At 47.8% G+C, this 18483-nt stretch overlaps 2 long non-coding RNA genes across 2 annotated transcripts in view; one reads left to right on the forward strand and one right to left on the reverse strand.

Moving 5' to 3' along the window:
• The window catches only part of LOC138844731 (uncharacterized), a 39612-nt gene that overhangs the window by 8923 nt on the left and 12206 nt on the right, over positions 1-18483 (reverse strand). The window lies entirely within an intron of this gene.
• On the forward strand, positions 749-13624 carry LOC138844730 (uncharacterized). The gene is made up of 2 exons (XR_011381000.1): positions 749-903; positions 1014-13624. It is a non-coding gene; the product is annotated as an uncharacterized lncRNA (long non-coding RNA).

An 18483-nucleotide genomic window follows, 5' to 3' on the forward strand; every position in this document is an offset into this window, starting at 1 on the left:
ACTGCAGGGGCGGGCACAGACTGAACTCAGGGAGCTGGGTGAGGTGTGGGGGGGAAACTCACTGCACTAACTGAAATTCAAAATGCCAAGGCTTTGAAAGTTGTTACAAGGGGTAGCAATGGCATAGCAGATTAAGCTGCTGCTTGGGAAATGGGCATCCCATACTGGAGGGATGGTTTGAATCCTGGCTGCTCCTCTTCCAGTTCAGCTCCCAGCTAATGTGACTGGGAAGGTAGCAGAGGATGACCCACGTTCTTGAGTCCCTGCCACCCATGTAAGAGTATAGAATGCCTGGCTGAGACGTAGCTGTTGCAGCCATTTGAGGAGTAAACCAGAGGTTAGAAAAATCTCTCTCCTCCTTTTTCTCGTTGCACTTATTTCCAAATAAAACAACAACAACAACAACAACAATAATAATAATAAAACATTGGTTCAAAACAGAGGTGTATTGGAGGAAGCGGACAGGTTACAGGTAGAGAGCCCTGCAGAAGGCTGGGATTTATCGAGCAGCTGACAGAAGGTGGTGGCAGAGCTAGGTCATGGCACATTTGCCACAGTTCTTCCCTCTTTCCTCAGCCCTGCAAAGACCACAGAAGCCCCCAGTATAGGGTTGTGCTTATTCTGAGGTTGAGGAGGCTGACACTCGTCCCTCCTGAGCTGGGAGGGCACCACTGGGACAGGACTGGTAGAACTCCACAAAGCTACCATTACCCAGAACCCTCTCTTTCCATGTTCTGTGGCAGTTAGAGGCCACCAGTGTTGCCAGTAACCCAGAACCCCCTCTTTCCATGTGTCCAGTAACTGACGGACCTGGGGTTCATTTTCTAGACAGGAGGCATGTTTGGCAGAGCTGGATGGATCCAGCTCTGCAGGTCCTGCCGACTTGAGGACATTTGCTTCCAGGTGCGTGGCCCTGGGCTCTCTGGGCTGCTGCTGAGGGTGATGCTGGCTGAGTCTTCAGTGATGCCCATTGTGTGCTGAGCGTGGATACAGTCATGTCGTTGCCTCCGCAGAGTGACCCTGGAACATGGGTGCCTGTGTGCCCTGGGTGTGAGCCTGTGTCAGGACACGGATGTCTGGGCAGGCACTATGCAGAGCACTCAATTCAGGTGTGGGGTGAGCCCATCTGTGAACCCACCGGGCATGTGGTTCCCACAGGTGGGAGTGGGGTGGGAGCCTTCTGCACAGGTGCAGTGATGGTCATGGGAGGAAAGCTGGATGGCAAAGGAGGATGAAGAATGACCGTCCTAGGGAAGTGGGGTGGGCCTATCCATGTCCCTGTCCTCTGCACAGTTCACCATTCTGGGACCTGGGCATCAGGCACTCACTGCCTGTGGGGCTGACACCTCCTCTGATCTGATGGACAGGAGCTGTGGGGAGCAGTTCCCTGTGGTTCTTTGAGGTTGTGTCATGGTGGGATTTTTGCCTTTCAGCTTCAAGGAGCTGTGGGACCTGGAGGTCTTGCTGGTCCAGCAAGCAGCACACATCACTGCTGAGTGTGAGCAGTTACAGATCTGGAGGCTGCATATCGACGAGTTGGGGATCTGCTTCACAGACCCCCAAGGGGCTTCCCTGGTTCCACCAGTCCCTGATGTCCATGGCCTCTCACCAGGCCCCCCCACCCCCACCCCCCTGGTTGCCGAGTCACCATGGAGGGCCACAGGTGGAGCCTGGGGAAGAGAAGGAGTGAGCTGCTGCCTGGCCCTAGGGAGGCTGTGGATCTTGCAACGAAGTCTTTTGTCCCCATTTTGTCCCAGGAGTGGGGTCATTTTCAGAAACTCATCCCTTGAAGTGGGACAGTGTTTACCTGTTTGAGAACTTGTCCCCAGCTGCCATCACAGTGCTCTCCCTGGTCAGCATTAGGCCAGAGCTGAGTGACTCACAAGCAACTCAGGGGGCTGGTAGGGACAGAGTTGAGGTAGAGCAGGTGCTGAGAGCTCAGGGATTCCCAAGGGCAGGGGGCAGCCTGCAGGTCCTCCCTGTCGCTGGTGGAGCCAGCCCAGTTCAGCAACATTCCAGAGCATGTAGCCATGGGGTGAGGGGCACCTTGCCTGACCTTTGGGCAGGTGTCCAGCAGATCCCTGGGTCCCAGAGGGTTGGGCTAAAGGCCTCTTGTAGAAGGCTCCTAGGAGCAGCCATGGCTTTGGCATCAGGGGCTGAGAAGCTGCCCAGGGACCTATCCCAGGGAGAGCAGGACAAGTGGGTTTGCAGTTCATAGTGACCTACTTGCCCTGGGTTCCGTGCTGGGAGGAGGACCTGTGGTGGAGGAGGCAGGACTTGAATCTGTTCACACCATCATCCCAGGACTGCACAGAAGCACAGAGACTAGGAGGTGGGCTCAGCAGAGCACCTGGAACAGTGCCCCAGGGGATTGTTCTGGAAATGTATCAAAAACCCACCTTTATTGATGGTTGACTTACGTATTGCAAGCCACGTAGGGGAGGGGGGAGGTATCTTGCCTGAGCAGCTGACAGGACACAGAGGAAAGGATTGGCCACAGCCTGTGTGGTCACTGTCACAGATTCTGGGGCCGACAAGGAAGGGGTACGGTGCGTTTCAAGCATACAGGAGAAGCAGGTAGACAAGGGGGCATCCTCTAAGGGATGTGGAGGCACCAGGATGGGTGGGCGCCTGGGTGAAGGCTCTCAGCAGCAAACAGTTCTCAGGCTAGGCACCCAGACCCTGTCACTTCAGGTCAAGGTCACTTCAGGCAACAGCTGCTGAGGGCAGAGCCCACCTACTCCCGGGCAGCACAGCCCTTCTCAGAACAGTCCTCACTAAGCTCTAGCAAAGGGTGATGACTTCTGCCCAGGAAAGGCAGCAGATGGCAAGTCCAGCCCCGCCCCCCCCCCCCACACACACAAGGAGGGTCCTGCTGGCCTTTTCTGCCTTGGAGACAAGGCAACAGACACTCACCCAATTAGAAGATCTAGGGCCTCAGGGTCTGACTCCTTTAAGTTCAGTCATGTTAGGGCTCCTATGCTGCCTCCAAGGGCCACTGCAGAAAGGCCAGCAACTGGACTCATGCCATCCCCTCTCCTCTCCCAGCCATGACACTCACACTCTAGAAATGCCTAAAGATGTTGAAGAACTGGAACAAATATCAGAGTAATAGCACGGTGAGGAGGAGGTTGAGGGTCCCCTTATGACAACTTCCTGCATGGTTGGTGCAAGCAGTGCCTATTTCCAAGGCAGCACACTGCCTGATTCTCAGATGGCTGGAGGTAAGTGTTCTCACCCTAAAGTCTTCCTGTCCATCCATTGCATGGTCATCTTCTAGGGAGGGAAACTGATGTCACTATTCGGGTCACCACTAGGTCCAGGGTTGGGAGGCATCTTGGTGCTCCAAAAGGGTGAATCTACTGGGAATGAAGCCCATGCCTCCCGGGAACTGTGGGTGATGAGGCCAGAGTCCAAGCAGAGCCAGCCTCTCCCAAGACGCCACGGAGCCCAGGGCTTCCATGTTCCAAGCACCTCAGGCTGTTCTCCACCCCATCCTGTTCCATCCCTGGGGCCTTGTCTCACCCAAGCCTCTCCTTTCCTGTAGCTGTGTCACAAAACAGACATGGGGATCACTGCCCAGGTGTGGGGGAAGAAGTCAACACTGCTGCTAGACATGAACAAGATAAAGACCGAGAGTCCAGGAAAATACCAGGTACAGGCCCTCTACCTGCTCTCACACAGGTAGCACTAACAACCAGACACTGTCACAGCCAAAGTCTCCCACCTGTTGTAAAGTGCAGCCCAAGGGATGGCCAGTAGTTCTAGGGCCTCCTCACCGACTTGCCTTCCTTTCTCTGGAACCTCCTCCAGCCCCTTTTCAGACTCTCCCAGACTTGGCTGGCCCTGGGTACTCACACTCCATGACAGAAAGCCTGCCTCTCTCACTGATGGGTTGTTCTGTGAACCTTGGCCCAGCACAGACACCAGGCCCAAGAACAGATTCCTCCTACCTCAAGGCTACAGTCATATGTGGAAGAGGGGTTGGAGGGGCCATGGGATAGGCTAGTGCCCTGGAGATAAAGGGACTCCTCAGAGAGGTTAGGGGTCTTGGGAGAGTTGTGGGAGTCCTGGAAAGGATCAAGGGTCTGGAAGATGTGGGTAACACCATATACCCAAAGCTCTCCTAGCACAAAGATCAGCATTCATCATGTTCTCAGAAGCTATGGGGTACCAAGCCCCAAGCTGGGGCAGTTGGGACCACGGCATTCACTAATAGAGAATGAGAGCAGCAAGCAAAGCAATGCTGCCCAAAGCAAGGAGCTCTGGGAGACCTGTGTGGATCTGGGGAAGAGACTTTCTGTCTGGACATCAGGACAAGGGACTCCTGGGTGCCAGCATGGAAGCAGAGACCTAGAGTGTGACATGGACGTGGTCGTGGGAAGAGTGCAGGGACAGAAGGAGGGGTCCTGGGGTAGGCAGGTGGGAAGGAGCCTCAGAGTGTTAGGATGATGTAGAATGGAAACCCCCGAGGTGAGGGTAGAGGCCAGGCCTAGAGAGACAGGGCTATCCTTGTGGTATTTTTTTTTGACAGGCAAAGTTAGACAGTGAGAAAGAGAGACAGAGAGAAAGGTCTTCCATCTGTTGGTTTACTCCCCAAATGGCTGCTACGGCCAGCGCATTGCACCGATCCGGAGCCAGGAGCCAGGTGCTTCCTCCTGGTCTCCCATGCGGGTGCAGGGCCCAAGCACTTGGGCCATCCTCCACAGCCTTCCCAGGCCACAGCAGGGAGCTGGACTGGAAGAAGAGCAACTGGCACAGAACCGGTGCCCCAACCGGGACTAGAACCTGGAGTGCCGGCGCCGCAGGTGAAGGATTAGCCTAGTGAGCCACAGCGCTGGCCTATCCTTGTACTTTAACAGGTGGCCTGGAGAGCAGAGCTTGGAGAGATGAGGTCATGGGAAATCTCAGCCACCTGGAGGTTGTGAGAAGGGCCAGAGTGCAGAGTGAGGGGTCGATGCCGACCAAGAGCTAGCTGGGAGCAAAATCAGGTTGGACTACGATATGCATGGAATGAATTGAGGGTGGGGGCCATCCAAATTATGCCCTATTTTACTATTTGTGATCTCATATTTCTGCCTTTTTTACTTTTTATTTTGACTATGCCAATGTATCTCAACAATCAGGAATGAATAGTGTACCAAACCAAAAAATTCCATCCTCACAGTTCCCACAGGTATCTGAAGCAGTCTCCCATCCCGCCTCACACGGCCACTCCCCCAGTGGAAAATAACTTAAAACAAAGCCAAATGCATTTGTAGATATCTCAGTGTGCATTAGTAATTTAGAATTGTTTGTTAAACACGAGCATCACCACCCTTCAAATATTGCTGGAAGTCTACAATATCGTCAGTATTCATATCTACCTAACTGCCTTCCAGTCTCTAACTATATTCCATCAGAATGTGGAGCTTCTCTGTAGAGGAGCTAGTATTAAACACGTAAAGTAAAAACTTTCAAAAATGCTTTAAATAATGACAATTACCATTGTGCCACTAAAAAGGCCACACTGATCAGGAAAGGAGCAGCCTGGACTCGAACCGGAGCCCATACGGGAGGCCCGTCCTTCAGGCAGCGGCTTTACTCGCTACTCTACAGTGCCAGCATCAGGAGAAAATATTTACAAAACTTACAGCTAATGAAGGACTTGTTCCCAATTATACACTGAACACTTAAAATTTAATCCAGAGGGGCCGGCACTGTAGCTCAGTAGGCTAAGCCTCTGCCTATAGCGCCAGCATCCCCAATTGGCACTGGCTGCTCCTCTTCCAATCCAGCTCTCTGCTATGGCCTGGGAAAGCAGTAGAAGATGGCCCAAGTGCTTGAGCCCCTGCACCCATGTGGGAGACCCGGAAGAAGCTCCTGGCTCCTGGCTTCGGATTGACTTAGTTCTGGCCATTGCAGCCATTTGTGGAGTGAACCAATGGGTGGAAGATCTTTCTCTCTGTCTCTCGCCTTCTCTGTCTGTAACTCTACCTCTCACATAAATAAATGAAACCTAAAAATGTTTAATGAGCAAAAAGGTGACCCCTCCACCCCGCAAATGGCACAGTATATAATAGGACACTACCTCCAATAAGCACACAAAAATAGTATACTGAGTGTTAACAGCATGATGAAATACCACTGCAAGTCTATTTGCATAAAATCAAACAGAACTGCTAATAGGAAATGTTGACAGAAATGTGGAGTAACAGGAACACGCATTTACTGAAGAAAGGAATTCAAAGCAGAACAGGAACTCTAAGATAATCTGGCAGTTTCTTACAAAAGTACACACACAGCATCAGACTCCAAATGTGTATCTCTATGTATTCAATTGACCTGGAAAACAAGCACACATAAAAACCCCTTGCCATGCTCACTGTCTTATTCACAATCACTAAAAACTGTAAACTGGATGATCTTCATGAGGGATGAATATGCAAACTATACCAGATCCATAATGAGGAACAGGATTCAGTGAGAAAGAGGAACAAGCCGTGAAGTCATGTGGTGACCGGGCTGAATTTCAGGTGCATTTTTCTAAGAGAAAGAATCCATACCTTAAAGGCTACATGCTAAGATTCAACTCATAGGACATTCTGGGAAAAGGCCAAATAGAGATGGAGAACGCACGAATGAATGGTTGTCAGCGGCCACTGGAGTTCAAAGAGTTTGACTGCAAAGGGCCACACAGAGATCTTGTAAGGCAAAGGAGCTGCTACTTCAGTTGTTGGACTGGTGGTTAAGAGACACTCCCATGTGGGTTCAAACCACTGGTGTTTAGGAAACACTTTCAATGTGGGTTCAAACCATTGCTGGTTAGGAAACACCCATGTGGGTTCAAACCCTTGCATCTGTACTTTCCATACACTGCTCATGTAGACAATGCACCCAACTGTACATCTGAGTTTCATTTCATTATATGTAGATTTTACCCCAAAGCTCAACAAATATCTATGTTCCCTGAAGGCCTCACTGTTGATTGGCCGATGGTCAGATGGTCACAATAGGACTTCAGTGTTGCTCTCAGAGCTTGTTAGACCTCAGCAGCAAACCGGGAAAACCCTCTTTACTCTCTTTCCCAGGAGGCAAGTCCCATTTCCTGTGATTTTGGTGTATTCTGCCTATGGCACTCTTAAGTGTTCCAAATGAGATCCCTAGGCTATACTCCAGTCAGGAGGTCTTATGTCACAGAGATGCAATCAAAGCATGGGCGGGGGGACTCTCTAATGCAAAACTGAGATAAAAGGAATGGAGATCCAAGCGAGGGGCCTCCCTGGACCTGGCCACAAGTTGTAAGAAGTGGTGCCTTCCTCCTGGGCCTGCATCAACCCCATAGGCTTCGCAGTGTTGGAGGATGTTCCTCTAGCTAGGGACATATCAATCGACTTTGCCAGGATCATGAAAATTGAGTCTCGAACCTGCAGATCTCACCATATTTATCACTGCTCTAGTAGGGAGTCCATGAATCTGAATTTCACTCCTTAAGAAACCCAGTGCGCAGACCTTCCCTTTCAAACCCTTCCCTTGAGGGAGACAGCTGAGCGTATCTATAGTCAGTCCTGGGTCTTTGCAATCTACTGACTCACAGTCAGCCAACCTCCCCAATGCACTGAATTTATGGCTGCAAGGGGCCCTGGGCTGCAATCAAGGCAGTTTCATAACTTGTTGGTCCTCATGGCTCTGGCTGGCCTTGCTAAGGTGCTTCTTCCTTGGGGGTCATGTCTTCAGAGTGCAAGGCTCAAGGCCTGCCATAGGTGTAGTGCCTGGACTGGCACAATGGCCTGCCAGGTCCTGACCTCTGGGCAGAATGTGTTACCCCTTCGTTCTGCCCTTCCACCCCAGTCAACCCGAGTGCAAGCTTAGGAGTCTCCCCGGGGTCACTGAAAATAGGCACGTGCTTGTACTCTTGAGGTCCAATGCCCAGTGGACCAGTACCAGAAGGCTGAGCCCAAGCCTAAGCCTGAGCTTCCCCAAGGCCTCTGGCAGGACACATCAGCCCCCAAGATGAGATCAGTTTTTACAGATGAAGCCAGTGTCTTTTTCAGGTGAAATGAGACCTTTCAGGTAAGCTTGACACTGCCAGGGGATGCTTGGCCATGATGACCTTGGTTCTTGCAGCTATCGCCAGAGCAAGAATGAAGTGGAAGCCCTTCTCTTCACGTACATGGATGAGGAACCTGCTTTCTGGGCCCAGGCACGCATTGTATGCTCGGTACATGCTGGTGATGTGGTTTCTTGCTGCCAGGCTGAATGATGGCCATATGCCTGGATGACTGCACCTTCCAACTGCTCCTGCTCCTTGTGCATCCAAGACAATCTTCTTATGGAGGGCCCCAAGCAGAAAGGGATGGCAGAGAGGCCCCTACTGTGAGTCGGAGCCCTCATTTCCCCATTAGCCAAGGTAGCTGTGTCTGTTGGTGACCAACCTCTTGAGTCCCGTACCCACAGTACTCAGGCCTTGTCCAGATGATTCTTACGGCCCTGCTGACCCTTCTGCCTCGCTTTTCTCCAGTCAATCAATGAACCCAATGCCAGAGCACATCCAGATGGTAGGGTTCCCCATTCTAGGTCCCTTTAGCCTGACTTCCAAACCCAGTCAATATCCATCCTCCACCCAGCTCCCACCCCTATCTCCATGGCAGCCACCTACAGACCAACTGTGGAGGCTCCATGTTGTCCCCCAACAGTACCTACTTCCCTCCTCTGTTCCTCTGTCCTGACCAAATGAGCTCCCAGCTGCTATAGCGGGTGAATTCCATGCCTCCCCGTCCCACTGCTTTTCTGGGAGGCTCTTTCTCTGCCACTCCCTGGGAATGGCTCCTGTCTGCTAAACGATCCACAGTGTTACTGATGTGAAGCTGGAGATGGAGCACACAGGGCTGCTGCACCTGAGGACTGGCCAGGGAATGTAGGTCTTCCTCCTCACAGCAGGTTGGGGACCATCTGTCCTGTCAGCCTCACTGCTGCTGGTGCTGAGAGTGGGTATGGAGGACAACAGGTTTTGGTATCTGAGGCCGCGAGTGCAGGTCCTCCTCCTTATGTCAGGTTGAGGACTATCTGAACTGCGGGCCTCACTACTGCTGGTGTTGAGACTGGAAACAGAGGTAATGGGGTTCTTGTACCTGAGGACTGGCCAGGAAGTGTGGATCTTCATCATACCAGGTGAGGAACTGTCTTGTGGGCCCCGTGGCAGGCATTTAGCCCTGATGACGGGTCACCTTCAGGCAGCACTGGGGACATGGCACTGGCTTGCAGACTGGGCGTCGGGAGGCTGCTTTATGGCTCAGCTGAAAGCCCAGCTCCACAAGGTAGTTTTGAGCCTCAGCATACTGAGCAGATCCTAGAGGCTCCCCTTTAGTGAGCTCAGTTCTTGCTGCTCCACTGAAGCCCTCCTGGGGACAAGCAGCCATCCTCCTCCTCACGACCCAGCTGGAAGACAAGGACGGACAGGTATTGCTGACCTTCAGCAACTTTGGAAGGGCCTAGGAACCCCATGTCAGTTTCGTTTCCTCCTTGTGTACTGCAAGCCTTTGGCTGGGATTTCCCCCAGCTCAGAGCAGGGGACAAGCGGCCATCCTCTTCCTCACAGACCAGCTGGAAGACAAGGACGGACAGGTATTGCTGACCTTCAGCATTTTGGGAAGGACCTAGGATACCCATGTCAGTTTCATTTTCTGCATCTCTGCTGTAAGCCTTTGGCTGGTATTTTCTCCAGCACTGCATGGGGGGGTGGGGAGCGCTGCCCTGTTCTTTAAGGCCCTCCTGAGACACCAGGTGCTCCACAGCTTCATGGATTTCCTGGTTCTCGGGAGAACTCAAGAGACTGAAAAGTGTGATGTCACTTGGTTTGGGCTCTTTCTGCTCCATGCTGAGCTACTTGTGGCCCAATGCGTCTGCCACTGTGGGCCTCTCAGCAGGGTCAAAAGTCATTAGCCAATCCAGCATCTCTGAAGGTTCCCTCTTATATAGGAGGGGATTAGGTTAAGAGCAGGCCAGGATGGCTTCCTTCAGATGCACAAAGCTCTCCCCTTCAAAGGGCAGCCACCCTGTCGCTATGGTGTACAGGCCCAGGCTCCACACATCGGCTTTATACCCATCAAACTCCTTATCTAGGAACTCTTCTGGGGCGTAATATTCAAGGGTCCCACACAATGACTTTAGTAGTTGGCCTTCAGTCAGTTTTAGTCAATTAGCTTAATAGATACTTTATAGTCCAGAAGGAGATTTTCCAATTTTAAGTCTCTCTGAACAATGTTCTGCATATGGCAGTACTCCACTGCTGCTAATGTCTGAATGGAATACCAACATGCTTCTCCTTCCTGAAAGAGGCTGCACACTACCACATACTTTTCAAGACAGGCTCTATCTGCTGTGTAGTCTACCTGTGACAGCTTTATAATGTTAGGGTGATGCAGAGAATGCAAAATTTCTGCTTCTACCCATGCTTGCGGAACTCAGAAGAATCCCTGCCACCTCTGGCAATGATCTTCACAGCCCCCTTGGTTCTGCTCTCCAGATGGAGGGCCAGCTTCACCTCGACAAAGCTGCCCTTTCCAATGATCCTGAGGACCTCATATCCACGGAACACCTCCTTCTCAGTGTGGGAGGATCTGACGCCTTTCATCGTCAGGGTATCTCTTGAACCTAGTGTACTGGGGCACTAGGAACACTAGCTAGTCACCTACAGTAGCTACGCTAACATGATACTCCAATGAGAGTGCAACAGATAAATCCAATGGAGAGCAACAGATAGGTGGTGCTGGGACAGTGGGGATCAGCAATTTTGCACAGGAAGCTTTGGGAGATGTTGTTTACTGCAGTCTGTCTGAAGGTGGGACAAAACAGAAACAAGATGAGTTTGGTGCTTTGGAAAGTGTGAAATTTGACTGTGTACAATATCTACTCTCCTGTATCAGAAGTAACAGAAACAAAACAAAACCATGCAGAAAACCCAGGATTTCTCAACATATCTTGTAATGCACATGGTTGCTGATCAAGATGAAACTGAATAACCCTTCAGAGCCAGATGAATGAATGAGGAGAGAAGCCTGAGGAATATAAAAAAATACTGAGGAGTAAAGCACAACCCCTCAGCGAGATAGCATGGAATAATTTAATCCAGTGCAGTTCTCTTAAATTAGTGGCTGATGTAAGACTTGACATAGCAATTGTTAGGAGTATGTATGGAAAAATATGCTACTTGCAAATCTGTTACTGGGCAATCTGACCCCTAACTCTGTCATGATTGCAAATACATACAGTATGCATCCTAAACAATACATGGATCTTTTTCACAATACTCTGTGATTTCTTACACTAGGCTCTAGTATTGAGAATTTATGAAATTATCTGTGGTAAAAAATATGAATACATATCACATGATTCAAGAATAACATTGTTATCTTAAGCCTTATAGAAAACTGTAGCTTGCTGACATCCATCTCTGGATTGGAGTAAATATGTAATGATTTTTGCATCGGAAATAACTGGAGCTCTGTCTCCCTCTCTTACGCTCTCCTTCTGCCTCTTTTCCTTCTTCACCCCTTCCATCCAGTCTGTCGGGTTTCCCCCAATACACTCTTTCCCTTACTCTGGTGTTTGGTGTGTTATGTGGTGGCCTTACACTGGTGCCATGACTCAGATCCCGGCTCCCACAGTGACTTTGCTCTCCCTTTGGGAATCTCTGAGCTGCTCTGGGGTCCTGGATTTCTGCCAGCCACAAAACACACCCCCAGAACTCCTTCCATGACACTGAAAGCTCCATGATCTCCATCCAAACACCAGACTTCCAAATTCTGAGCTAAGATGCAGAACCAGAAATTCTCACAATGACTTTTACTTCAAGTTGTGGTTCTACTCTCGTCTGCGTTCGTCTGGAAGTCCTAGTACTGGGTGCCAGCCACAACTCCCAAAGGCTTTTAGTCTCTACAGACGCTGTGTCCGGGCAACAGTGGGTGTGGGTGACGACTCAACCTCCTGCTTCCCTTCTACAGGCTAAGCCCTGGGCTCCAGTGGGCACTTGGGTGACGACCCTGCCCTCTGCTCCCATATCTTTATAAATGGGACTAAACAACACTACCAATCTTAATGTTTTGTTTATCCTATAGTTTTTATAAAGCCTCACAAATTCTGACAATAAATCTGTGTGACTAGGTCATCACGGGTGGTTATCTCCTCCTTCCAAAATTCTCTTCCAAAATCATTAGTACCTTTTAAGATTCAATGATTATCGTAATTTGTTTACAAGTCTCAACCTTGTTTCTCCTAAGAAGGTCACTTCCAACACATCTGGTGTTAGTAAAATGTATGTAATACTATGAAGGGCCGGCGCCGCGGCTCACTAGGCTAATCCTCCGCCTAGCGGCGCCGGCACACCGGGTTCTAGTCCCGGTCGGGGCACCGGATTCTGTCCCGGTTGCCCCTCTTCCAGGCCAGCCCTCTGCTGTGGCCAGGGAGTGCAGTGGAGGATGGCCCAGGTGCTTGGGCCCTGCACCCCATGGGAGACCAGGAAAAGCACCTGGCTCCTGGCTCCTGCCATCGGATCAGCGCGGTGCGCCGGCCGCAGCGCGCCGGCCGCGGCGGCCATTGGAGGGTGAACCAACGGCAAAAGGAAGACCTTTCTCTCTGTCTCTCTCTCTCACTATCCACTCTGCCTGTCAAAAAAAAAAATGTATGTAATACTATGAAGCAGACCATTTATTCCTTATCAATTTTATTTCTTATTACACTAAGCAATAGAAGCAAGAATTAGAAAACTTTGACCAAACTGCAGAAGAGGATTTTATTCTGATAGCTCTCATTCACACAGATCACCTTCTCCATAAAGTCATCCTAATCAATGTCTCATTTTTGTGTACCCTTGATCTGCTTAAGTGTCTTTGCAGATATACTTGCTGTATTTTCCAAACACCAAATACAAATAAGACTTTTTGGTTATAAACTTTTGAGTGTAAATGAGTGAGTGAGTGTGTGTGCGTGAAGAGCACCTCTCTAACAAATATGATGCATTTAACTTACAAAAGGCATTACTGGGGCAAGTGTAGTAGTGTAGTGGGCTAACCCACCACCTGCAGTACCAACGTCCCATATGGGCAGCAGTTCATGTCCTGGCTGCACCTCTTCCAATCCAGCTCTCTGCTACGCCCAGGAAAAGCACTGAAAGATGGCCCAAGTGCTTAGGCCCCTGCACCCATGTGGGAGACCCCAAGGAGGCTCCTGGCACCTGGCTTCCAATCAGCTCAGCTCTGGCTGTTGCAGCCACTGGGGGAGTGACCGAGAAGATGGAAGACTTTCTCTGTCTCTTCCTCTCTCTGTTACTCTTATCTCTCAAATAAATACCAATCTTGAAAAAGAAATTATTTACATATTTGAAGTTGAAAATTTGCACATGTTTGCATTTTTATCTATATACTTTTTCTCCATTCTACTACAGGATAATTACCATCTGTGTAAATTAAATTGAAATAACTAAATTTGTAGAAAAGAAAAATATGCAACATTCTAATGTATGTCTTACTATTAAAACATTACAATCATAGCTACATAATATAGTAAAAATAGCTGTAATTTAGTAGGAATAATTAAGTTTTTCACGGATAATTTTATTTTTGATTTCTCAAAGCACTTTTCCATAAAATGATTGGGCAAAAGTAAAACATAGTTCAAAATTTTGTTAATTTTTTAATATTTATTTATTAATTTATTTAAAGTCAGAGTTACACAGAGAGAGAAGCAGAGGCAGAGAGAGAGAGAGAGCGGGGGTATTCCATCTGCTGGATCATTCCCCAGTTGGCCACAACAGCCAGAGCTGCGCCGATCCAAAGCCTGGAGCCAGCAGATTCCTCCGGGTCTTCCACACAGGTGCAGGGGCCCAAGGACTTGGGCCATCTTCTACTGCTTTCATAGGCCTTAGCAGGGAGCTGGATCGGAAGTGGAGCAGCCAGGCTTGAACCAGCACCCACATGGGATGCCAGCACTGCAGGCAGCGGCTTTACCTATTACACCACAGCGTTGGAAGCCCTCAAATTTTAGTTATCTAAACACAAAAGCTCTCACCATAAAGAACAAAGAACTGCTGAGGTGGATTTTAAGGTGAATGTCTGGGACTGTATTGATGAGAAAAATCAAGGAAGACTTCCTCCAATGATAATAAACCAATAACATATAAAGAAATGGAATGTGCATGTCAGTAACTCCTCAGATGTTTATTTCTGAGAAGGAAAAGGAAGTTATTGCAAAGATGACCAAACAATCCGCAAAAGAAGACAACAGATACACCTGTCAACTTCTTTATGTAATCGTCCTTGTGAAAACAGGGATTTCCTTTATCTGAAGAAAGGCATGATGTTAGCAGATAAGCATAAGATTGCAAATTAGACTTTGTGGTGCTCGAGCTGTGTGATACAGTGAGTTAAGCCACTATCTGGAGTGCCGGCATCCCAGCTGGGCGGTGGTTCGAGTCCCAGCTGCTCCACTTCTGATCCGGCTCACTGCTAATCCATCTAGGAGGGCGACAGAAGATGTGCACAAGTTCTTGGATCCCTGCACCCATGTGGCACACCCACATGAAGCTCCTGGCTTTTGGCTTCAGCCTGGCCCATCCCTGGCCACTGCAGCAATTTAGGGAGTGAACCAGCTGATGGAAAGCTTCTCTTTCTGCTTCTCCCTCTCTGTAACTTCACCTTTCAAATAAGTAGATAAAACTTCTAAAACATTCAACTGTGTGCCATTGATTATAAATACACTACTAATCAGGAAATTGAAGGAGCTTATAATTTAACCAGAAATACAATGCCAACCTGGTGTCACCTGAGGTTAGCTACAAAGATTATTTCTTAGTTTGAATCCTTACTTAAGGTATACTAAGCTGATCTTCTGTATATTAAGATAATCGAAAATGAATCTTGATATGAATGGAAGGGGAGAGGGAGTGGGAAAGGGGAGGGTTGTGGGTGGGAGGGACGGTATGGGGGGGGGAAGCCATTGTAATCCATGAGTCGTACTTTGGAAATTTATATTCTTTAAATAAAAGATAAAAAAATAAAAAATAAAAAATAAAAAAAAAGATTATTTCCTAGTTTGAACAAACAAAAGTCATGACTTTTATAATAAACAGGCTCTAAACTTAGAACATTCCACCCCTTCAACTGGATAAAGTTGAAAATAGGTATTTTATTAAAAATGAGCACAGAAAAAAAAATCTGATGACATGAGGGTTTCATTCACGTGTATGTTGACTCATAAAAAGTCTATGCTTCTAAACTTTTTATAAGAAATCATTTTAGGCCGGTGCTGCGGCTCACTAGGCTAATCCTCCGCCTAGCGGCGCCGGCACACCGGGTTCTAGTCCCGGTTGGGGCGCCGGATTCTGTCCCGGTTGCCCCTCTTCCAGGCCAGCCCTCTGCTGTGGCCAGGGAGTGCAGTGGAGGATGGCCCAGGTGCTTGGGCCCTGCACCCCATAGGAGACCAGGAAAAGCACCTGGCTCCTGGCTCCTGCCATCGGATCAGCGCGGTGCGCCGGCCGCAGCGCGCCGGCCGCGGCGGCCATTGGAGGGTGAACCAACGGCAAAGGAAGACCTTTCTCTCTGTCTCTCTCTCTCACTGTCCACTCTGCCTGTCAAAAAAAAAAAAATCATTTTAGACTTGAAGAGTCGCACAAGGAGTACAACCAAACTAAGACTTCATAACATTTCCAGAGCCTCACAGCCTAGACAGTGGTTCAAATAAGAATGCTGAACTCACTACCTATGCTTTTTCAATCCCAGAAAGTTGAAGACATTTCCCAAGGTCATAGAAAGACAGCATGTAATAAAACAAAACACGCAAACCTAATGACTCTTTACTGATTCTGGCCAGCAGTAGTTGGGACATGAACTGGTGTTCACATGGGATGCCCGTGCTGCAGGTGGAGGCTTAGCCTACTACACCACAGTGCCAGACCTGGAATTAGGTTTTGATTACTTTCCTTAGTACAGTCTGTCATTCTGTGACCTTGGGAAAATGTTTTGGACTTTTTGGGATTGAAAAGCATGGGTAGTGAGTTCAAGCTTTCTTATTTCAAACACTTTCTAGGCTGTGAGGCTTTGGAAACCTGATGAATGCAACAATACATCAAAAAGGTATCATATATGTATACATACACAACATATAATATGATGAGTGGGTTTTATCAGAGTCACGCAAGTGTGGTTCAACATCTATAAAAATCAATGAAATCACATCAGCAGAATGAACAACATAAAACAAATGAACATCTCCATGGGTGCAGAGAATGCTTCCATCACACGATTCAACATCGCTTCATGAAAAAAAAAAAAACTGAACAAGGTGCAGAGGAAACACAGCTCAAAATTCAAAGCTATATGATAAAACAATAGCCAATATCATACTGAATGGGAAAAAGCTGAAAACATTTCCCCTGATTTTTGGAACAAGATAAGAACTCCACATAAACCGTTCTTAGTCAATATAGTATCTCAAGTACTCAAAAGAGTACTCAGGTAAAGTAAAGAAACAAAGGATGAAAACTGGGAAGGGGGAAGTCAAAATATGTTTTGTTCAGAAGACATGATTTTAGACAGAAAAACTTAAAACACTGCAGTAAAAATATGTTTGGAGTGATAAACCAATAAGTCACAGGATACAAAATCAATGTGCAAATAAGTTGCATTCTTACACACTAATAATGATCCTCTGTAAAGGTAAGTTTAAGATCTTTGTAAAAAGTAAGAATGGGAATAGGAGAGGGAAGAGGAAGAAGGGTGGGAATACGGGCGGGATGGAGAGTGGAATGGAAAGCATCACCACCTTCCTGAATCTGTATATATGAAATACATGACATTTGTATATTTTAAATAAAATAAAAAGTATGAAACAGGAAAAAAGAAACCTAAATTTACAATAGCTACCAAAATTCCATAGTTAGTAATGAATTTAACCAAATAAGTGAAAGATCACAATAAACTTATAAAGCACTGATGAAATAAATCATCAGACACATGAAAATGGAAAGACATCCCCTGCTCATCAATTAGAAGAATTAACATTAAAATGTTCATATTCCTTAGGAAATCTACAGACTCAATCCTATCAAAATACCAATGACATTCTTTATACAGTCAGAAAAGAAATGCTAACATTCCTATGGAACTACAGAAGACCCAGAGCAGCCAAAGTGATCTTATACAAGAAACAATATACAAAGCTGGGTGCCTAACAATGCCTGATTTCACAAAGGCATAGTAAATAAAATAGGATGAAACTGGAATGAAGATGGATACCAAGATCAATGAAAACAGAGAAAAATACATAAATACAAACATACATATGTAACAGCTAACTGATTTTTGATGAGAATCCCATAGTCCTTTCAATAAGTGGTGCTGACAATACTGGATATACATATATAGAAGAATGAAATTAAACGTCTATGTTTCACCACACATAAAAATCAACTCAGGGGCTGGCACTGTGGTGTAATGGGTGAAGCCACTGCCTACAGTGCCAGCATCCCATATAGGTGCCAGTTTGAGTCCCAGCTGCTCCTCTTCCAGTCCAGCTCTCTGCTATGGCCTGGGATAGCAGAAGATGGCCCAAGTACTTGGGCCCCTGCACCCACATGGGGGACCCAGAAGAAGCTCCTGGCTCCTGGCTCCAGATCAGCACAGCTCTGGCCATTGCAGCCATCTGGGGAGTGAACCAGCGGATGGAAGACCTCTCTCTCTGTAACTCTGTATTTCAAATAAACAGAATAAAATCTTTAAAACGAAAACTAAAAATAAAAAATAAAAATCAACTCAGATGGATCAAAGATATAAATCTGAGACCTGACAATACAAAACTGCTGGAATAAAACATAGGGAGACATCTCTTTTTTAAAAAAAAATTACTTGACAGATAGAGTTAGACAGTGAGTGAGACAGACAGAGAAAAAGATCTTCCTTCCGTTGGTTCAACCCCCAAATGCCCACTACGGCTGGCGCTCTGCTGTTCTGAAACCAGGAGCCAGGTGATTCCTCCTGGTCTCCCATGTGAGTGCAGGAACCAAGGAGTTGGGCCATCCTCCACTGCCTTCCCAGGCCACAGCAGAGAGCTGGACTGGAAGAGGAGCAACCAGGACTAGAACCCGGCGCCCATATGGGATGCCGGCACTGGAGGCGGAGGGTCAACAGAGTGAGCCATTGCGCCGGCCCCGGAGATATCTCTTAAAAGAGGTAGAGGCAATGACTTTTTGGTAAAAACCCTAGAAGTTCAGGCAGCAAAATTAAAACTTGATGAATGGGACTACATCAAACGCTGAAGCTTCTGTACAGCAAAGAAAACAGTAATAGAGTGAATAAACAACCAATGGAAAGGGATAAAATACCTACAAACTACTTACCCAACAAAGGATTAATATTCAGAATATATCAGGAACTCAACAAACTCAAAATCAAGCATCTAATGCAGTTAAGAAATGGGCACAAGGGGCCTAAAAAGACAACTCTTTAAAGAAAA

The sequence above is a fragment of the Oryctolagus cuniculus genome, chromosome 12, assembly GCF_964237555.1.
Source record: "Oryctolagus cuniculus chromosome 12, mOryCun1.1, whole genome shotgun sequence".
Taxonomy (NCBI): domain Eukaryota; kingdom Metazoa; phylum Chordata; class Mammalia; order Lagomorpha; family Leporidae; genus Oryctolagus; species Oryctolagus cuniculus.